Raw genomic sequence first — 23,203 nt, 5'->3', positions numbered from 1 at the left:
GCTCTGAGGCGGCCGTGGAGACGAGGACCAGCTCTAAGCCGGCCATGGAGAGGAGGGCCGGCTCTGAGGCGGCCGTGGAGGCGAGGGCCGGCTCTGAGCCGGCCATGGAGAGGAAGGCCGGCTCTGAGCCGGCCGTGGAGGCGAGGGCCGGCTCTGAGCCGGCCATGGAGAGGAGGGCCGGCTCTGAGGCGGCCGTGGAGGCGAGGGCCGGCTCTGAGGCAGCCGTGGAGGCGAGGGCCGGCTCTGAGACGGCCATGGAGAGGAGGGCCGGCTCTGAGGCGGCCGTGGAGGCGAGGGCCGGCTCTGAGCCGGCCATGGAGAGGAGGCCCGGCTCTGAGGCGGCCGTGGAGGCGAGGGCCGGCTCTGAGGCGGCCGTAGAGGCGAGGGCCGGCTCTGAGCCGGCCATGGAGAGGAGGGCTTGCTCTTAGGCGGCCGTGGGGGCGAGGGCCGGCTCTGAGGCGACCGTGCGCCGGGAGAGCCCCGGGGCGATCGCTATCGCGGCTGCCGTCGTCCTACCGGGCCGGGATGGACCGGTAACAACAACCTAACTCATCAGAATCTCGTCAAGTAGTACTTCGACGTAGTGGGAGGGCTACTCAAAAGCCTTACAGGTACATGTCCTATGGAGACTCTCTCGTAGCCGTCTCTGACATGGATGATCCTGTTTCCTATAGCCAAGCGATGGCTTGTTCTGAATCAAACCTTTGGCTTGACGCCATGAAAGTTGAGATGCACTCGATGTATGTCAACAAAGTCTGGAAACTTGTAGACCTTCCTGAAGGGATTAAACCCGTAGGGTGTAAGTGGATATACAAGAAGAAAAGGGTTTCTGATGGGAACGTCGAGACGTTCAAAGCACGACTTGTGGCGAAGGGTTATACCCAACAAGAAGGGATTGACTATGAAGAAACCTTCTCGCCAGTCGCGATGCTTAAATCCATCCGCATACTCCTATCCATAGCTGCAGCTCTCGACTATGAGATCTGGCAAATGGATGTCAAGACAGCCTTCCTGAATGGAAATCTTGATGAGCGCATTTACATGGCTCAACCAGACGGTTTCGTGGAAGAAGTTCAAGAGACCAAGGTTTGTGAGTTGCTTAAGTCCATTCATGGATTAAAGCAAGCGTCTAGGTCATGGAATATTAGATTCGATGAAACTGTAAAGAGCTTCGGCTTTGAACAGTCAATAGATGAGCCTTGTGTTTACAAGTTAATACACGAAGGCAAAGTTGTGTTTCTGGTACTATATGTCGATGATATACTACTCATTGGTAATGACGTGGGTAAGTTATCTGAGGTTAAGGTCTGGCTGGCAAAGTAATTCGATATGAAGGATCTAGGAGAAGCCACGTACATTCTGGGGATCCAAATCTTTCGAGATAGGAAAAACCGGACACTGTCGCTCTCTCAAGCATCTTATATTGATAAGGTAATGGATCGCTTCTCAATGCAAGACTCCAAGAAGGGCCAAACACCCTTTAGGCATGTAGTTTCACTCTCTAAGGACCAGTCTCCCAAGACTGCATAAGAAATTGAAGATATGAGGAAGATTCCTTACGCCTCTGCCGTAGAAAGCCTCATGTATGCCATGCTTTGCACTAGACCTGACATCTGTTTCACCATTGGCGTAGTTAGCCATTTCCAATCCAACCCTGGACCCGAGCACTGGATTGTTGTTAAGCATGTTCTTAAGTATCTTCGAAGAACTAGGAACTTGATGCTTACATACTCAGGTACTGACCTGACTATGACGGGATATACCGACTCCAATTTTCAAGCGGATAAGGATTCCAGGAAATCCACTTCGGGATCTGTGTTCATCCTTAATAGTGGAGCTGTTGTGTGGAGGAGTATTAAGCAATCTTGCATTGCTGACTCCACAATGGAAGCAGAATATGTGGCTGCTTGTGAAGCATCCAAAGAGGCTGTATAGCTTAGAAAATTCCTTTAGTATTTGAAAGTTGTTCCAAACGTCGACGAGCCCATGACCCTTTATTGTGATAATAGTGGGGCCGTCGCTAACTCAAAGGAACATCGAAGCCATAAGCGCTCTAAACATATTGAGAGGAAACACTGTTGTTACAAGAAGTTGGCCATTTGATTCAGGCTTCCTATTTGTCTCTCGTGGTGGTTCTAACATCTCAAAGAACATCTCTTGGTTAAAGTTGTCAGCTCTCGGAGAGGTCTCGCTGACAGCTTTATTTCTGGGCTCGCTGGATGCGTGCCATCTGTCTCTGTCCTGGATCAGAGGACATTCGTTTTGTTTGTCTCGTATATAAGACAATGCGAAACCCTAGGTAGGGTTACATACTTTCACGCCGAAAAACCTGAGTGTGCCAAAAAGGTTTTTGTGTATTCTCCATTGGGTGAGTTTTGTTTTCTAGGGCGAAGAACAACAAACTAATACACTGAATGATTGTAAGGGTGAAAAGCGAGGGGAGCTCAAGTTTAGGGGTAGCCTAGACTAGCATCAAGCTACGGTTCATTGGGAGTTAGGAATAGTGAAAGGTTATCATTCATTGTATTCCGATTAAACTCATTTTCCGTTAGTGAAGTTGCTCTTTTCACCGGGAAACTCATCCCTCCAGAGTAGGCTTTTAAGGCCGAACTGGGTTACCATTCTGTGTGTTCTTTTTCTATTATTGTGTGGTGTCTTTACAGGTGTTACTACTGTCTGCTACAACACCTTAGAAATAGTTCATACAGTAGATCTGGACTTTCAAGTGGTATCAGAGCGGGCACCCAAAGTTACTAGGTGAGATTCGTTAGATCTAGCTGTTGTTGACCGAGATGGACACGTTCAGGGAAGGAGGTTCTATCTCACGAGCACCACTTCTTGATGGGCAGAACTACGCGTACTGGAAAGCCAAGATGGGTGCGTTCATTAAGTCTATTGATCACAAAACATGGAAGTCTGTTGTCACAGGTTGGGAAGCATCCAAAAAGGTGCTAAGTGATGGTACCACCTCTGTGAAGAAGCCAGAAGACGAGTGGAGTCCCACAGAAGATGAAGCAGCCCTGTACAACTCAAAAGCCCTCAATGCCATTTACTATGGTATTGACAGTAATGTCTTCAGACTGATCAATACATGTGAAAGCACTAAGGAGGCTTGGGACATTCTGGAAACTACTTATGAGGGCACTGACAAGGTCAAGAACTCTCGTCTCCAGCTTGTTACTACCAAGTTTGAGAACATGAAGATGTATGAGGAAGAGACAATCAGTGAGTTCTATGTAAGAATTAGAGACTTGTCCAATGAGTCTTATGCTCTCGGAGAACCCATGTCAGACGCTAAGCTGGTGAAGAAAATCTTGAGGTCTCTCCCAGAGAGATTCAAGATCAAGGTGACTACGATTGATGAAGTCCATGATACATCAGAAATGAAAGTTGATGAACTCATTGTGTCTCTTCTCACTTATGAAATGTCTTTCACTGACTCATCAGAGAAGAAGCACAGGGGTTTAGCTCTCAAGACCACGTCAGCTGAGCCTGAATCTCCGAAAATGGAAGGATCCTCAGAATCCTATGATGAATCCCTTGCCCTGATGGTCAAAAACTATGGGAAGATGATGAAGAGGTTTGAGAGGAGATCTTCAAACACACCAAGTCAGTCTAATCCCTCTCACAACCGAGAAAAGACTCCTCAGAACTACAAGCCAGGGAGTTTCAACAAGAAAGGGAAAGAGGATAAAAGCAACCCGTTTGGATCTAAAGCCAAGGGAATTCAGTGCAGAGAGTGCTAGGGTTTTGGTCATATCCAAGCTGAATGCCCAAATTACTTGAGACGCCAACAGAAGAACTTCAATACTACTCTCAGTGATGATGAGAGTGTTTCCGGGAGTGATGGTGGAGAAGAAGGAGGAAACAATTTCTTGGCATTCATGACGAGGAACACTGAATCTAGTGAGGTCACCTCGGAGGAGAATAAAGGGAATGCCCTGGCTTCTTCTGAGGGTTCTAATGAGTTCAAGTCTGCTAGCAGTGAAGAACTAAGCGATGAATTTCTACTCCATGCGTACGAAGTTATCATGTCTCAGACTGAGGCATCGAACTGCTCGGGGAGTCTTAGAGAAGAGACAGAAGAGGAACTCAGTGATGAAGTACTCTTAGAAGCTTACAAGACTCTCTTTGTAAAATGGGCAGATGAGTCTAATGCATTTCCCAATCAAAAGGCTAAAATAGAAGAACTTGAGTTGATGCAATCTAGTCTCCTGGAAGAAATCGCTGAGATGAAAAAGGACTCTCCTGAGGAGATGAAGATCAGGATTGAATCTCTTCTAGAAGAAAAATCTCGTCTGCTGGAGGTCATTAGAAGTCTAAAGAAGGAAATCGCAAGACTGGATGGCGAGCTTGCTAGCATGACCAAATCTGTTCAAATGTTGAACTCAGGGACCTCAAGTCTGAATGAGATACTCAAGATTGGTCAATCCTCCTCCGACCACAGAGGACTTGGGTATTGTTCTGGGTCTCTTCCCTCTAAGAAGACTGTGTTTATTCCTGCTTCCCAGCAAAAACCTCGTTCAGCAGAAAAGGTGTCACACACACCTCCTGCAACATCTGATCAAATTTTTCCAAAGCATCACACAAGACCAGACTGGAAATGCCACTTCTGTGGAAAAAGGGGACATATTCGTCCATTCTGCTTCTCTCTGTATGGAAGATTTCTTGAGAGGAAAAATACTGGTCAAAAGGTTCTGGGTGCTCAAAGTAGATTTCCCAAGAAAAGGGTTGATCTGGGAGAAAGATCTCACCTTGTGTGGAGAATCAAGCAGGATCTAAGGGCACAGGTCGCCTATACTTCCTTGAAAGCTACAGTGAGAGAGGATTGGTATTTCGACAGTGGCTGCTCAAGACACATGACTGGAGAAGGCTCTTTCATCAACAATGTTAAGGGATGTTCGAAGGGACATGTCACGTTTGGAGTAGGATCTACTGGTACTGTTGTAGGAAAAGGGAAGTTGAATGTATCTGGTTTGCCGGTTCTGGAAAATATTCTCCTTGTTGATGGGCTCAAAGCAAATCTTATAAGCATCAGTCAACTATGTGATCAGGATATCACTGTCACCTTCACTAAAAATGACTGCAAGGTAACACGAGAAGACAACTCAGTGTTTATGAAGGGGTTGAGGTCTCCAGACAATTGCTATCTGTGGTCTGGACGTCTATGACTTCTGCTTCATGTCTCCTGAGCCAAACAGATGCGACTGATTTATGGCACAAGAGGCTTGGTCACTTGAATCTGAGAAGCCTGGGTAATTTGGTCTCCAAGGAGGCTGTCCGAGGTCTACCTTATCTCAAGATCAAAGAAGGCAAGATCTGTGGGCAATGTCAAGTTGGGAAACAAGTCCGTGCCTCTCACAAAAAGGTTGACTATCTCACCACTTCTCGGGTGTTGGAACTCCTCCACATGGATCTTATGGGACCGATGCAAGTAGAAAGTCTTGGTGGTCGACGATATATCCTTGTGGTTGTTGATGACTACTCCAGGTACACCTGGGTTGATTTCCTACGGGAAAAGTCTGATGCTTTTGAAGCTTTTCAATCCTTGACCTTGAGACTTCAACGTGAGAAAGAAAACTCTTCAGGAAAAATAATGAAAATTCGGAGTGATCATGGTAAGGAGTTCGAGAATGGGAAGTTCCTTGATTTTCGTAGCTCCCAAGGGATCAAGCATGAGCTTTCTGCTCCAATCACCCCTCAGCAAAATGGGATTGTAGAACGCAAGAACATGACTATTCAAGAAATGGCGCGTGTCATGCTCCATGCTAAGTCTCTCCCATATCGCTTTTGGGCAGAAGCAGTTCACACTGCTTGTCACATCCTCAACCGTGTCTCTATACGCCCCGGTATGTCCTGCACCAGCTACGAAATTTGGAGGGGGAGAAAGCCTAGTGTCAAATATTTCCATATCTTTGGCAGTACATGCTTTGTGCTTGCTGATAGGGAGCCGAGAAAGAAGTTGGATGCCAAGAGTGATGAAGCCATTTTCCTAGGGTATTCCTCTAGTGGTGCTGCGTTCAGAGTCTTCAACAAGCGGACAAAATGTGTCATGGAATCGAGGAATGTCATTGTGGATGATGAAGACAAGCCGTCAGAGGAAGATGAGATGGGAGTCTCATCTGAAATTCTCTCCAATGTTCCTGAAGATGTCTCAGACACTGAAGAAGCTTCCGCTGTCAATGAAGAGAATCCCGCACTTGATTCAATGGCTATTGTCAAGAAAGTCTCTAGTAGGATAAAAAAGAATCATCCCTCCGATGCCATTATTGGAGAACTAAATGAAGGAGTCGTCACCAGGAGGAAAGAGCCAGTAAACTACAGAGAAATGATTAGTAATGTGTGCTTCACTTCCAGAATCGAGCCCAAAAATGTCACAGAAGCTGTTAGTGATGAGTTCTGGATGAATGCTATGCAAGAAGAATTGGTGCAGTTTGAAAGAAATGAAGTCTGGAAACTTGTTCCCCGACCTGAAGATGTCAATGTTATTGGCACCAAGTGGATTTTCAAGAATAAGTCAGATGCTCTTGGAAATGTCACCAGAAACAAAGCTAGACTGGTTGCTCAGGGCTACTCTAAGATTGAAGGTCTGGATTTTGAAGAAATGTTTGCCCCTGTTGCTAGGCATGAAGCCATTCGTCTACTTCTAGGGATCTCCTGTCTGAAGAAGTTCAAACTCTATCAAATGGATGTCAAAAGTGCCTTCTTGAATGGATTCCTAAACGAGGAAGTCTATGTGGAGCAACCAAAGGGTTTTGTTGATCCTAAATTTCCAAACCATGTGTACAAGCTGCATAAGGCCATGAATGGATTGAAGCAGGCGCCTCGAGCCTGGTATGAGCGATTGGCTGAATATCTGTCCAAAAAGGGATACGTCAGGGGTGTTAAGAATCAAACTCTGTTCATTAGAAAGAGTGGATCGGAGATGATGTTTGCTCAGATCTATGTGGATGATATTGTCTTTGGAGGAATGTCCCAGAAGATGGTGGATCACTTTGTGGAACAGATGCAATCAGAGTTTGAGATGAGTATGGTTGGAGAACTCTCCTTTTTTCCTTGGTTTCCAGATTAAGCAATTTGAAGGAGGAATATTCCTGTCACAGAGCAAATATGCTAAAGAGTTGGTCTAGAAATTCGGGCTAGAGTCAGGAAAACCAAAGAGAACCCCTGCTTCTACTACAGTCAAACTATTTAAAGATGATGATGGTGAGGCAGTTGACACCAAGCTGTATAGAAGCATGATCGGGAGTCTGCTATACTTAACCGCTAGCAGACCTGATATCTCGTTTTCAGTGGGAGTTTGTGCTAGATTTCAGTCTCAACCCACCACAACTCATCTTAGTTATGTCAAAAGGATTATCAAGTACATTCACGGTACTGCTGACTATGGTATCTTGTACTCTTTTGACACGAACTCGTGTCTGGTTGGTTTTTTTTATGCAGATTGGGGAGGCAATTCTGATGACCGAAAGAGCACCTCGGGTGGATGTTTCTTTCTCGGGAATAATCTGATTTCCTGGTTCAGCAAGAAACAGAATTGTGTATCTTTATCCACTGCTGAAGCTGAGTACATTGCTGCGGGGGCAGGTAGCACAGAGCTGGTTTATCTCAAATCTATGCTTGAAGAGTATGATGTTCCTCAAGATGTTGTCACCTTGTTCTGTGACAACACCAGTGCCATCAACATTGCAAAGAATCCTGTTCAGCATAGCAAGACTAAGCATATTGAGATTCGGCATCACTATATCAGAGATGTTGTGAATTACAAAATTCTCTCTCTAGAGCATGTCAATACGGAGGATCAACTGGCTGATATCTTCACAAAACCTCTGGATATGGTGAAATTTGAGAAGCTCCGTTCTGCCTTGGGAGTGTGCATACCTGACTTATAGCAATTATTGGGCTGGCGAAGTCATTTATGGGCTATGACTTTGGCGCATAGAAGGCCCAATTGGGAAAATGTTGTTCACACTCTCTCTCAAAACGCAGCGTTTAGAGTAATTCATTTGAATTACAATGTGATGGTTTATTTCCCAAGAAGAAGTACGATTTTTCCAACTGCTATCATCACTTTCGCAGATTTTTGCCTCTTATTGCATCTATCTTTATCCCTTCTCTTCAGTTCTTGAAAAACTCAGTTTTCTTCATAACCATGGTGTCCACGAGAAGAGGTACAGTGAACGTCTCCAAGTCCACGGTGAAAGGAAAGGCCAAGGGTCTCTCTTCGTCCAAGACGGAGAGCATTCAAGTGAACAAGTACGGTGTAAGAATCAGGAAACCTCAGCCCGTCAGAGTCGATTGTGAGGCCGGAGACTCTTCGTCTAGGGCTGAGGCTACTGACCTTCGTGGTCTTCTTCCTACTTTTCCTCAGGTATCAGCGACAGTTCTCCCTCACCCTGTTCCTTCCTCCGTTTCTAACCAAGAAAGCATGCATGTGGATGTTCCCTCTGAGCCTATCGGTTCTGAGAGGGAAACCATGAGCCCCACAGTAGAGGCCATGATCACTCTAAGAAACTCAGGAGAAGGAAATGTCGAGAACACCTCCACGAACAACCCTAGTTCTCCTGATGAAGCTGATGAAGTGGACAATCCCACTCTGGCTGAGATGACCATAGAACTTAAGGGTCAAGGTTCTAGGTCGGATGAGGACGTTTTAGGAGAGAACCGCAGAGAGCTGATCTCCCGTGAAGACTTTGACCGAATCATGGATGAGGGTCTTCAACCAGACACAGATGTAGTTCCCCCTGGAGACATGCCCAGAAAGAAGACTAAGAGGACCTCCAAGAAGGCTGCTGAGAAGTCCTCCATTGCGGAGAAAGTCAAGAAATCTGCTAGGAGGAAGAAGAGCAGAGTGGAGACCACTGAAGCGAATGCCATTAATCCTCGGGAGGAGATTGTGGTGGAGGATGTCAGAGACCATGTCACTAACATCGTCGAAGATGAAGAAGCTATGGAGGAAGCAAGGTCTCGCGACAAGAAGAAGAAGTCGTCTAGACAGGATGTTCCTGATGTTCCAATCACAGGAATATCTTTTCACACCCTTCAGAATGCCAGCCGATGGAAGTACGTCATTCTTCGGAGTATTTCTCTTGAACATGTGCTCTCTGATGAAGCCATGGAATGCGCTGATGTCATTGAACTTCTCAAGAGCACCGGGCTTCTCTCCACAGTGACCTCAGTGGGCTCCTACCACGCTCAGCTTGTGAGGGAGTTCATTGTCAATCTTCTTGATCAAGTCGATGATGCCACTTCCCCTCATTTTCAAAAGGTGGTGGTCAGGAACAAAATCATTGACTTCTCTCCCAAGGTCATCCATGAGTTCATGGGTTCAAATGCTCCCACTTCTGAGGATCAAGTGCCTTCAAGAATTGAGCTGGTTTCTGAACTCACTGGAGGGAAAGACAAGAAAGGGTGGCCTGAGTCTGGGCTGTACCGTGCTTCTCTTCTCAGTTCTAAGTACTCTGTTCTTCACAAAATTGGATTCAAGAACTGGATTCCTACTGCTCACTCCACAGGTATTTCTCTCACCCTTGCTCAATTTCTCTTCATGATTGGCACAGGTCGTTCGGTTGACGTTGGGAAACTCTTCTACTCCCAAATCATCAAGCATGCTGGCTCTGAAGCTATAAAGCTTCCTATCCCTTTGTAATGTATAAACTTTTGTAACCGCTCGACTTGTGAATTTGAATAAATGGACGAGTTTTAATTCAAATTCTTGTTGCATATGAGACGTCCTTAAATTTTAAATATCTTGGAAAATGATAATATTTAAGGTCGATGAAATTTCGGAATGAAAATGTTCGAGTAATCCAATATTATTATTCGAAACATACTCGGAGATTTAAAAATCTCAAGAGTAAAAATGAATTCCGAAATCCCTTAAATATATTCAAGATAACGAGAAATAATAATAATTTTCTCGGTTATTTTTTTTAAGATTATTTTTAATTAATTAAGGACAGGATTGTGAGAGTTTATTTTGAAAGGACTTATATGCAAAATTCTGAAGGACGAAAGTGAAAGAAAAGGAGAAACAAGGGTTGAATTGAGAGAAACGTGGTGTGTCCTGATTGGTCCACGTATGCACGCGTGGCAAAGAGTGAGGGTGCCACATGGCCACTTCCTCCTCAAATCATTGCCACCTCACCATTCTCTCTCTCTTCTCTATCTTCTTCTTCTTCCTTGCGTTTCTCGGCCGAAACCCACACACGAGCAAACCAGGAAAAACGAAAAAAAAAAAAAAAAAAAGAAAAGGAAAAAACTCTCGGCCGCTCCTCTGCTCGTCACCGAGCCATCATCACCGCCACCACCTTCAACTCTTCATCTTCTTCTTTCTTCCTCTCCTTCGCGCGCCATCACCCAGCACCGAGCTCCACCGCGCGCTCCGGCCCGAGGAAGAACAGCGCCGCCGAGTCACGTCGTCACCGCCATCCTCTCTCTCACTCTTCTCCTTCATTTCTTCTTCGCGCGTCACCGAGCACCGAGCCTCTGCGCGCGCTCCGGGCCGAGAAAGAACAACGCCGCCGAGAACCGCCGTGACGCCGGAGCAAGGAAAAAACACCGGGAAGGACGCGAGAACCCTCCGAGGAAGCTAATCTCACGGGTTAAGGTGAGAATTTCGTTTCCTTGAATGAAAATCTCATGAGCTAGGGTTCTTAGATTCAAAATTGGGGATTTTGGATCCGGATTGAATTCAGTGAAATTGTTTGTTTTTAATCGATGTTTGTACTCGATTGTTGATGTTTATGGTTCGAGTTTAAGGATTGGATTTGAATTTCCTTGGTTTGGTATGGATTTGGCCGAAAATGTGATGAGCTAGGGTTTGATTTGGGGTTTTTGAGTTCCTGCGTTTCAATTGATGTTTCTGAGACGTTTTTAAACCTGTTTGAAGCTTGGGTTTTGATGAATATAGCTGTTTGGAATTTTGTTGAATTTTTGGACGAATTTTCATTGAAATTCTTGTCTTGGCCGTGTGTGTTTGTTATCTGGAATTCTGTTTGGTTGAAAGTCTGATAGTTGTTGTCAATAAGAGGCTGTGATGATAGGTTGAGAACCTGTTTAGTTTGGTTTGAATGTTGTTTTGGCTGAGTATGTTGTTTGGCCGATTGTTTGGTTGGTTTTAGTGTTGGCCATAAAGCTTATGTTTGTTTGTGACCGTGAGCTTGGTTTTGGCTATCTCGGTCTCACTGCTCGTGATTATTTTTCTGAGCCTCGATTTGAGTTTTGTGGTCGTTTCCGGTCAGTTAGATTTATGTTGAGTTCGCTTGATTGAGTTATGGGTTCGGGTTTTGAGTTATGTGATATCGGAATTTGGTTTTAAGATGTTAACTCGTCGTTGGGTTCCAGGTTTGATTTACAGACATTGACGGACGGACGGGAACCAGACGAGTCGAGAGCGTTGAGATTAGCCTCTGAAGATCTCAAGTTGATAGAGTTATCGAAATAAAGCTCGATTAACTCGTGAGTTTTAAATCGCTTACAGCGTTTAAATACTCTTATATATGTACTCTCAGTATTTAAATAAATAATTTAGAATTATTTATTTAATAATGTTTATGAATTTAATTTAATTATTCATTTGGAATTCTCGGTTATTTTTAATTTCGGATTATTTAATTTATTTAAGACTCGTGATTACTCGTTGAACATTATCTCGTATCACTCTCGAGATGAGGATACGCGAGTCTTGAATAAACCTCCGAAAAACCGGGGAATAATAAATTAAATTCTCGAATTCCGAACCGACTCTAATCCCGACAACGAACCCTATTATCTTTAAGTAAACTCGAATCCAATAACTAACAGATGTTCAACTCCGGATGCTAGTTCTCTCGACGTCTCGACATGTGCTAAGTGTCTCGAAGAACGTGAGAAGCAAGACATCTTCGGGAATCGTCAAGCTTTCTGTCGAACAATTCCGGGTAAGTGTGGAGACATAAGTCAACTACTTACCAAGGGTATAATCCTGTTTGTTTGCGCATATGCTTGCTAGTAAACAAGAGTAGATAAAAGCCTAAAAATGAATAAACTCGAAAGTTAAGGCTTCGGCCACTCTTGCTTGAAAACTTAGCTCGGGTTCGCCCGTTAGGTTCAAACGCTAACTTGAACCAGCCTTGTTTGCTTTGTGTGTGGTTAGACTTCTCTTCTAACTCTAGGAAGTAGGTTAGAATCGAGAGGACGGAAGAGCGATAGACTCTCAAATTCAATCGAGAGTAGAGAGTTCGAAAGTCACATTTCGAGCTTTCAACTTAAAACACTAAACGAGCTTCAAAGGGAAACAATAATTTCTTTCGGGGTTTATCCCGTCACGCTCTTCCATATATAAGTTTAACGTGTACGCTGCTAGCTGCAGTGTACCCAAACTTTAATCTCATGTCGGTGGTACTCACAAGTCCCTGACTTGTGCTTGGCGGGCCATGTCGGTCCGTGCGCCGAGTACTCGAAGCAATGGGTGAAGGTCGCGCATCGCGAGCTCATTGCTTGCTGGAAGACTCACCGGAAGCTGCCTTGAGCACACCGGGGCGTAGTGGGTGATGGTCGCGGTTCGCGAGCTCACTATGCCAGAGACCAGTGGCGCTGACGTCATGATGAAGGAAGTACCACTAGTGGATCCCAGACATGTGTAAAACTTAGATCGGTTAACGACTGCTGCTCGAAGTCGGGAACTGGTCTCTAGTCGGACCGGAGGTTATAGCAGTGAGGAGTGTATAACCTTGCGGGAAGACTAGTTTCTAGGATGCGCGCTCATTAGTCACTTTTAGGTGATAGCTGCATCCTGCATTCTTGTTTGCTTGTTCGCACGTCACATGCTTTGCATTAGCTGCTTTTCTTTCATAGGCTAGACTCCCGCTTGCTGAGTCATTCGACTCATAGTTTTATGTCCCTTGGTAATGTAGATAAGGGCAAGGCGGCAATGTAGACAACCGAGAAGGAAACTGAGACGGAACGCGTATCTCTTGACCTACGGGCTATGGGTTCTGGCTCGGGAAGTAGACCTCTATATATATAATGTTTTGAATAATATCGACTCTTCCTTAAATAATATCTCGTGTATATATGTAAAGTCGGGAGCTTTTATGTACATATATATGTATGTATAAGGGTCGATATACGACTTCTAGTTCTAAAAGAAAAACGAAAAATTTCCCGAGATTTCCGATAACCACTTTTGTTGTAAACGTTTCCGCACTTTTAATAATATCGTATTTCGTATATTATATGTTTTGTAAATTATGTATTTACTTTAAATGTTTTGTTTACATTATATTATTCATATATGTTATGCTCCCGCTACGTGATGTTGGTTCCGTCGAGTCGCGGCTTGCGGGCGAGGTGACGACGCTCGCGGGTCGTGACAGATTTTGTGGTATCAGAGCCCAGGTTTAGCCGTTTCTGTAGACCTGAGATACATGTTCTGGTTATGGGAAAGTGTTGGAACTTGTGCTTACCGTTGGCATGTCGTTTTGGCAGGTGGAATGGCTCAAGTGACGATACTATCCTACCCGGAGGCTCTCGCATCTGTTCCTCCTACCGCTCCGACTTTCAGCGGGGTGAGGGGTACACTTACGTGGGTGCGATGGATTGGTACTACCATCGAGTGGATGGACGCCCTTGCTATCCCTGAGATGTTCCGTACTAGTATTGCCATGACGCTCTTGCAGGGACCAGCCTGGACTCGCTGGACCCGGCATGTAGCGCTGGGTAGTCTATATCGATCATGGGACATGTTCCAGGCCATTATGGGGGCCACTTTTTCAGCCCAGGGGCGAACGGATGAGTGGAACGAGTTCGCTCATGGTTTCTTTCAGCTCGACTTCGAGTCGATCGCTCAGTACGAGGATCGATTTGAGGAGGAGATCGTGACATCTTGCCCCTTTGCTTTGGAGGACCGCCGACAGCAGTTTATCTTTCACCAGGGGTTACGACCCGAGTACAGGTATCCGATGCTGTTGTGTTGCTGCCCGTCTATGGGAGTTCTCCGAGCGCGTTTGGCGTTTATGATTCAGTCCCAGGTAGGATGTTGGATTCCTCCAGGTTACGAGCCTGCCCCACACCCAGCGTATGCGCCAGTACCACCAGCCCAGCCACCTCAGGCGCCGGCACCACCAGCATCGCCGCCGCACGCGCCACCGCCACCGCCACCACCCGCACAGCCACCTGCAGCTCCTCTTGTTATTGTGATCTCTGACGACGAGGAGAGCGAGGTGGATGACGATGAGGATGAGGATCCCGTTGAGGATTATCCTCTTATGTGAGGGTGTGTTTAGGCTTGTGTAGTTAGTGGTGGTTAGTTTTTTGAGAGGTTGGTTTCGAGAGGTTGATAGTTGTTGTACATGTTTTTTTGATCTAGTAGACTAAGCCTTGTGAGAGCTAGTCTACCTGTAGTTCTTTTGTTTAGCATGTGTACGTGCGAACTTGATGTTGAAAAGCTGGTTGTATCTTTTGATATGTATATATGGTTGTAGATATGGTTGTATATATAAAATCTCGCTTCAGTTTCAGTTTGATCATGTGTTGTTTATGTCTCTCGCATTTCGGTATGGATATATGAGTAACCTTGTTTGTTCTCGTGTGTAGAACTGAGGAAATATGTCCGGACAAGACCCGTCTCCTACCGGAAATGCTACGGCGGCAGACCTCGCAGAAATGCGACACGCCTTGGAGAGACAGGCTGCTAGCGCAGCACAACGAGATCAGATAGTTGCACAGCAACTTGAAGCCCAGAATCGCACGATCACTGAACTTTTGACGAGATTAAATGCGCCACCTCCACCAAACCCGGAGCCTCCTGCTCAAGATGAACGACGTGAACATCCACCGCCAGCACGCGTGGATCCCCTGGAAGAGCTGAACTTCCGGATTCCTGATGTCGTTCCTCCGGTAGGCGAACCGGTGTATGAAAGATTTCGGAAGCAGAAGCCTCCGCAGTTTGGCGGTAACGTTGACCCTGCGACAGCCGAGAACTGGATCAAAAGGATTCAGCAAATTTGCAACTACATGCAGCTGTCAGATCAGGAGAGGGTAGCGTGTGCCGTGCACCAGCTGGAGGATGAGGCTAGAGGTTGGTGGGAGGTCGTAGCATCATATGAGGATATCCACACGATGACGTGGATTCACTTCCTCAACTTGTTTCACGGAAAGTATCTAAGCGAGGCAAACCTATCGAACAAGGTACGCGAGTTTATGAACTTGCGACAGGGCACCCTGTCTGTTTCCGAATATACGGCGAAGTTCGATACGTTGGCCAGGTTTGCTCCTTCCTTGGTTCCCACTGATCAAGCTCGCAAGATGAAATACATGCACGGTCTGAACGTGGGAATTGTGAGCCAAGTGGATAGTGGCGACACCGGACCCCGTACTTATGCCAACGCTGTGCAGAGAGCGTTACGCATTGCTGGTTGGCGTGAAAGTGAACGAATTCCTGAGTCAAAGCCGGTTGCAGCACCGTCTTCTGAACCTGCTAAAACGGGGCAAGGTAATTCACAAGGAAGAACCCGATCTCTATCGCGATGGGAGAATCGGCAGCAGCAGAGGTCTGGCAATAGGTTTCAGCAAGGATCAAATAACCGATCTCAGGCGAGTTCTAACAATCGCTCCCAGTCCGTGAACCAGAAGAAGAATAAGGCAGACAATAGACGCCCAGGGCCGTCCAACAAGAAGCCCAGAAACTTCGGGAACCAGCCGTCGTCCCAGTGCTGGAGATGTGGCGAAGTGCATGATGGCGACTGCTTTGCTCGCACGTTGACATGTTTCCGATGTGGAAAAGTAGGTCATTTGTCGAAAGTCTGCCAGAGTTCAGAAAGAAAGGCTCCTGCACCAAAGGAACAACCAAAGGCTAATGCTCGAGTCTACTCTATCTACGAGGATGAGGTTCGTGCAGGGTCCTCTACTGCCGTTACAGGTCAGATTTCTGTAGCCTCTTTCTCCGCATATGCATTGATAGACTCAGGAGCCACGAATTCTTTCATTGCATCTAGAAGATCTGATCAGTTGAGTAGAAACAAAGAGACCTTCTCGTATCCGTTTGTTACGGTTACACCCTCAGGGGAGAGATATCAGTCGCTATACTGGTATAAAGATGTGCCTATTCAGGTTCAGGATCAGGTCCTTGAAGCAGACCTGATTGAACTAGAAATGGTTGACTATGATGTAATACTTGGAATGGATTGGTTAAGTAAGCATTATGCAGTCATTGATTGTAGAAAGAAGTCGGTTTTGTTCCAAGAACCGGGGTTTGAACCATTCCAGTTCCAAGGTTCCTCTCGGAAGTTGGAATTTCCCGTCATATCGGCACTTAAAGCGTTGAAGATGATGCAGCAGGGATGTGCCGGATATCTCGCAAGTGTTGTGGATACTGCGAAGGCGACCAAGCCACAACCGCAAGATATTCCTGTTGTGAGGAACTTTCTGGATGTTTTCCCAGAGGATCTTCCAGGTCTACCTCCTGACCGTGAAGTCGAGTTTAATGTAGAACTCCTTCCAGGAACAGCACCGATATCGAAGACCCCGTATCGGATGGCTCCGGCGGAATTGAAGGAACTTAAGACGCAACTCCAAGAGTTATTGGATAAGGGATTCATCAGACCGAGCCATTCGCCATGGGGAGCGCCAGTCTTGTTTGTCAAGAAGGCAGATGGTTCGTTACGCATATGTATTGATTACCGTGGCCTAAATCAGGTGACAATAAAAAACAAGTATCCGTTGCCGCGCATTGATGATCTGTTCGACCAACTTGCTGGAGCAACTGTGTTTTCGAAGATTGATCTGCGATCAGGATACCATCAGCTGAAGGTTCGGGACGAGGACATTCCAAAGACGGCTTTTAGAACTCGTTATGGTCATTACGAGTTCCTAGTTATGTCTTTTGGACTAACCAATGCACCTGCAGCATTTATGAACTTAATGAATCGAGTATTCGAGGATTTCTTAGACAAGTTCATCATTGTGTTTATTGACGACATCCTGATTTACTCGAAAACCAAGGAAGAACACGCGCAACATCTAGAGATGGCTCTGACAAGACTACGAGAAAAGCAACTGTATGCCAAGTTTTCAAAGTGTGACTTTTGGCTGGAGCACGTTGTTTTCCTCGGTCACGTAGTCAGTAGCACAGGAATCATGGTAGATCCGACCAAAGTGGAAGCAGTGGAGCAGTGGAATCAGCCGAAGACGGTAACTGAGATAAGAAGCTTCTTGGGTCTTGCAGGCTACTACAGGAAGTTCGTAGAAGGATTTTCTAAGTTAGCCATGCCGTTAACCCAACTGACCCGTAAAGGACAGAAGTTTGTCTGGTCTGAGAAGTGTGAAGAAAGCTTCCAGGAGCTGAAGAATCGTCTGACCACGGCTCCAGTGCTCACTATTCCTCAGGGAGCCGACGGATTCGCGATCTACTGTGATGCCTCTAAGCAAGGATTAGGCGCGGTTCTAATGCAGCATGGTAAGGTTATTGCTTATGCCTCGCGACAGCTGAAGGATTATGAAACCCGGTACCCTACGCATGATCTGGAACTCGCAGCAGTTGTTTTTGCGCTTAAAATATGGCGACACTACTTGTATGGAGTTCATTGCGACATTTATACGGACCATAAGACGCTGAAGTATCTCTTCACCCAGAAAGAGCTGAACATGCGACAAGGACGCTGGTTGGAACTTCTGAATGACTACGACTTCGAGCTACACTATCACCCTGGTAAAGCTAATAAGGTCGCTGATGCGCTCAGTCGTAAGTCGGTAGTTTCACTAGCAAGTCTAGTTAAGACGTCCCTCAAGCTAAAGAAGGATGTTCAACAGCTGGAGCTTCAGCTAATCACGGGGAGGATAGCTGCGCTCAGTGTGCGACCGATACTATTGGAACAGATCAAAGACGGTCAATACGCAGATGAGTATCTGCTCAGCAAGATGTTTGATGCTCAGAATGACGCAGAAGGTAAGTTTACACTGGACGAGAAAGATGTTCTAAGGTGTAACGGGAGAGTCTGTGTACCGTCCGACGAAGGAATCAAGAGACAATTGATGGAAGAAGCTCACGGAACGCCGTATTCCGTGCATCCTGGTGTGACTAAGATGTACCAGGACCTGAAAAAGGTCTATTGGTGGCCAGGAATGAAGAAAGATGTAGCTGCATTTGTTCAAAGGTGCTTAACTTGTCAACAAATCAAGGCAGAACATCAGAAACCAGCAGGAATGCTTCAACCCCTTGAGGTTCCGCAATGGAAATGGGAGCAGATAACGATGGATTTCGTGTCAGGTTTGCCAAAAACCACTGCTGGTCATGACTCTGTCTGGGTTATTGTTGATAGATTAACCAAATCAGCTCACTTTCTATCTATCAAAACCACTTACACGGTGGATAAGCTTGCTGAATTGTATATCAAGGAGATTGTACGTCTCCATGGAATCCCTAATTCAATCGTATCCGACCGAGATACCCGATTCACTTCCAAATTTTGGAAGAGTCTGCAGGAGAATTTAGGGACACGATTGAAGTTCAGTACTGCTTTTCATCCCCAAACAGATGGTCAGAGTGAACGCACGATACAAGTGTTGGAGGATATGCTTCGGGCATGTGTCTTAGACTTCCCAGGCTCGTGGAGTCGTTATCTCCCTTTGGTCGAATTCTCCTACAACAACAGCTACCAAGCGACAATCGGAATGGCGCCTTATGAAGCCCTCTATGGACGGAAGTGTCGCTCTCCAATTCATTGGGATGAAGCTGGCGAGAACAAGTTGTTCGGACCTGAATTGGTGGAGCAGACTACAGAGGCAATCAAGATGATTCGAGCCCGAATGAAAACATCTCAGAGTCACCAAAAGAGCTATGCAGACAAGCGGAGAAGACCGTTAGAATTCGAAGCAGGAGAGAAAGTCTTTTTAAAGGTTTCCCCGATGCGTGGTGTCATGAGATTCGGGAAGAAAGGCAAGCTCAGCCCGAGGTATGTTGGACCTTTCGAGATTCTGGAGCGAGTGGGCAAGGCAGCGTATCGCCTAGCTCTACCACAGTCGATGTCCAACCTCCATGATGTATTTCACGTATCGATGCTACGGAAATACATGTCTGATCCTTCACATGTACTGCAAGATCAAGAGGTTGAAGTTTCTACTGACATCAGGTATGAAGAATCAGCCGTCGCAATCCTAGATCGCAAGGAAAAAGTCTTAAGGAATAAGACTATACCTTTGGTCAAAGTACTTTGGAAGAGTCACTCTACAGAAGAAGCTACTTGGGAGCTTGAGAGCGAAATGCAAAAGAAATACCCTTCCTTGTTCTAAGTTTCGAGGACGAAACTCTTTTAAGGGGGTAAGGATTGTAATGTATAAACTTTTGTAACCGCTCGACTTGTGAATTTGAATAAATGGACGAGTTTTAATTCAAATTCTTGTTGCATATGAGACGTCCTTAAATTTTAAATATCTTGGAAAATGATAATATTTAAGGTCGATGAAATTTCGGAATGAAAATGTTCGAGTAATCCAATATTATTATTCGAAACATACTCGGAGATTTAAAAATCTCAAGAGTAAAAATGAATTCCGAAATCCCTTAAATATATTCAAGATAACGAGAAATAATAATAATTTTCTCGGTTATTTTTTTTAAGATTATTTTTAATTAATTAAGGACAGGATTGTGAGAGTTTATTTTGAAAGGACTTATATGCAATATTCTGAAGGACGAAAGTGAAAGAAAAGGAGAAACAAGGGTTGAATTGAGAGAAACGTGGTGTGTCCTGATTGGTCCACGTATGCACGCGTGGCAAAGAGTGAGGGTGCCACATGGCCACTTCCTCCTCAAATCATTGCCACCTCACCATTCTCTCTCTCTTCTCTATCTTCTTCTTCTTCCTTGCGTTTCTCGGCCGAAACCCACACACGAGCAAACCAGGAAAAACGAAAAAAAAAAAAAAAAAAGAAAAGGAAAAAACTCTCGGCCGCTCCTCTGCTCGTCACCGAGCCATCATCACCGCCACCACCTTCAACTCTTCATCTTCTTCTTTCTTCCTCTCCTTCGCGCGCCATCACCCAGCACCGAGCTCCACCGCGCGCTCCGGCCCGAGGAAGAACAGCGCCGCCGAGTCACGTCGTCACCGCCATCCTCTCTCTCACTCTTCTCCTTCATTTCTTCTTCGCGCGTCACCGAGCACCGAGCCTCTGCGCGCGCTCCGGGCCGAGAAAGAACAACGCCGCCGAGAACCGCCGTGACGCCGGAGCAAGGAAAAAACACCGGGAAGGACGCGAGAACCCTCCGAGGAAGCTAATCTCACGGGTTAAGGTGAGAATTTCGTTTCCTTGAATGAAAATCTCATGAGCTAGGGTTCTTAGATTCAAAATTGGGGATTTTGGATCCGGATTGAATTCAGTGAAATTGTTTGTTTTTAATCGATGTTTGTACTCGATTGTTGATGTTTATGGTTCGAGTTTAAGGATTGGATTTGAATTTCCTTGGTTTGGTATGGATTTGGCCGAAAATGTGATGAGCTAGGGTTTGATTTGGGGTTTTTGAGTTCCTGCGTTTCAATTGATGTTTCTGAGACGTTTTTAAACCTGTTTGAAGCTTGGGTTTTGATGAATATAGCTGTTTGGAATTTTGTTGAATTTTTGGACGAATTTTCATTGAAATTCTTGTCTTGGCCGTGTGTGTTTGTTATCTGGAATTCTGTTTGGTTGAAAGTCTGATAGTTGTTGTCAATAAGAGGCTGTGATGATAGGTTGAGAACCTGTTTAGTTTGGTTTGAATGTTGTTTTGGCTGAGTATGTTGTTTGGCCGATTGTTTGGTTGGTTTTAGTGTTGGCCATAAAGCTTATGTTTGTTTGTGACCGTGAGCTTGGTTTTGGCTATCTCGGTCTCACTGCTCGTGATTATTTTTCTGAGCCTCGATTTGAGTTTTGTGGTCGTTTCCGGTCAGTTGGATTTATGTTGAGTTCGCTTGATTGAGTTATGGGTTCGGGTTTTGAGTTATGTGATATCGGAATTTGGTTTTAAGATGTTAACTCGTCGTTGGGTTCCAGGTTTGATTTACAGACATTGACGGACGGACGGGAACCAGACGAGTCGAGAGCGTTGAGATTAGCCTCTGAAGATCTCAAGTTGATAGAGTTATCGAAATAAAGCTCGATTAACTCGTGAGTTTTAAATCGCTTACAGCGTTTAAATACTCTTATATATGTACTCTCAGTATTTAAATAAATAATTTAGAATTATTTATTTAATAATGTTTATGAATTTAATTTAATTATTCATTTGGAATTCTCGGTTATTTTTAATTTCGGATTATTTAATTTATTTAAGACTCGTGATTACTCGTTGAACATTATCTCGTATCACTCTCGAGATGAGGATACGCGAGTCTTGAATAAACCTCCGAAAAACCGGGGAATAATAAATTAAATTCTCGAATTCCGAACCGACTCTAATCCCGACAACGAACCCTATTATCTTTAAGTAAACTCGAATCCAATAACTAACAGATGTTCAACTCCGGATGCTAGTTCTCTCGACGTCTCGACATGTGCTAAGTGTCTCGAAGAACGTGAGAAGCAAGACATCTTCGGGAATCGTCAAGCTTTCTGTCGAACAATTCCGGGTAAGTGTGGAGACATAAGTCAACTACTTACCAAGGGTATAATCCTGTTTGTTTGCGCATATGCTTGCTAGTAAACAAGAGTAGATAAAAGCCTAAAAATGAATAAACTCGAAAGTTAAGGCTTCGGCCACTCTTGCTTGAAAACTTAGCTCGGGTTCGCCCGTTAGGTTCAAACGCTAACTTGAACCAGCCTTGTTTGCTTTGTGTGTGGTTAGACTTCTCTTCTAACTCTAGGAAGTAGGTTAGAATCGAGAGGACGGAAGAGCGATAGACTCTCAAATTCAATCGAGAGTAGAGAGTTCGAAAGTCACATTTCGAGCTTTCAACTTAAAACACTAAACGAGCTTCAAAGGGAAACAATAATTTCTTTCGGGGTTTATCCCGTCACGCTCTTCCATATATAAGTTTAACGTGTACGCTGCTAGCTGCAGTGTACCCAAACTTTAATCTCATGTCGGTGGTACTCACAAGTCCCTGACTTGTGCTTGGCGGGCCATGTCGGTCCGTGCGCCGAGTACTCGAAGCAATGGGTGAAGGTCGCGCATCGCGAGCTCATTGCTTGCTGGAAGACTCACCGGAAGCTGCCTTGAGCACACCGGGGCGTAGTGGGTGATGGTCGCGGTTCGCGAGCTCACTATGCCAGAGACCAGTGGCGCTGACGTCATGATGAAGGAAGTACCACTAGTGGATCCCAGACATGTGTAAAACTTAGATCGGTTAACGACTGCTGCTCGAAGTCGGGAACTGGTCTCTAGTCGGACCGGAGGTTATAGCAGTGAGGAGTGTATAACCTTGCGGGAAGACTAGTTTCTAGGATGCGCGCTCATTAGTCACTTTTAGGTGATAGCTGCATCCTGCATTCTTGTTTGCTTGTTCGCACGTCACATGCTTTGCATTAGCTGCTTTTCTTTCATAGGCTAGACTCCCGCTTGCTGAGTCATTCGACTCATAGTTTTATGTCCCTTGGTAATGTAGATAAGGGCAAGGCGGCAATGTAGACAACCGAGAAGGAAACTGAGACGGAACGCGTATCTCTTGACCTACGGGCTATGGGTTCTGGCTCGGGAAGTAGACCTCTATATATATAATGTTTTGAATAATATCGACTCTTCCTTAAATAATATCTCGTGTATATATGTAAAGTCGGGAGCTTTTATGTACATATATATGTATGTATAAGGGTCGATATACGACTTCTAGTTCTAAAAGAAAAACGAAAAATTTCCCGAGATTTCCGATAACCACTTTTGTTGTAAACGTTTCCGCACTTTTAATAATATCGTATTTCGTATATTATATGTTTTGTAAATTATGTATTTACTTTAAATGTTTTGTTTACATTATATTATTCATATATGTTATGCTCCCGCTACGTGATGTTGGTTCCGTCGAGTCGCGGCTTGCGGGCGAGGTGACGACGCTCGCGGGTCGTGACACCCTTATCCTGCCATGATCACTGGGATCATTTTGCATCAACAACCTGATATTCTGTCACCAGAAGAGATGAAAGCTTGTAGCTCGACTCCAGGGAAGATCTCCTTCAGCTACAAACTTTTTCAGAAGCATCATGTGGCAGACATCAAGAAGCCTCCCCTGTCCAGCCTACCCCACGCTCGCTTCAA

At 45.3% G+C, this 23,203-nt stretch overlaps 2 long non-coding RNA genes across 2 annotated transcripts; both read left to right on the top strand.

Annotated features, from left to right (window-relative positions):
- The first annotated feature begins 10,430 nt into the window (after window positions 1-10,430).
- On the top strand, window positions 10,431-13,358 carry LOC149401348 (uncharacterized). Its single transcript, XR_016296726.1, has 4 exons — window positions 10,431-10,609; window positions 11,347-11,460; window positions 11,827-11,921; window positions 12,897-13,358. It is a non-coding gene; the product is annotated as an uncharacterized LOC149401348 (long non-coding RNA).
- A 6,732-nt stretch (window positions 13,359-20,090) lies between these two features.
- Window positions 20,091-22,988, top strand: LOC149401347 (uncharacterized). Its single transcript, XR_016296729.1, has 4 exons — window positions 20,091-20,269; window positions 21,007-21,120; window positions 21,487-21,581; window positions 22,557-22,988. It is a non-coding gene; the product is annotated as an uncharacterized LOC149401347 (long non-coding RNA).
- The last annotated feature ends 215 nt before the right edge of the window (window positions 22,989-23,203 follow it).

This window comes from Urtica dioica, chromosome 4, assembly GCF_054948205.1.
Source record: "Urtica dioica subsp. dioica isolate 48M chromosome 4, U.dioica_male_clone48M_v1_H2, whole genome shotgun sequence".
In the NCBI taxonomy this organism is placed as follows: domain Eukaryota; kingdom Viridiplantae; phylum Streptophyta; class Magnoliopsida; order Rosales; family Urticaceae; genus Urtica; species Urtica dioica.
Note: the sequence above shows the minus strand (reverse complement) of the source record. Positions and strands in the feature narration are given on the sequence as shown.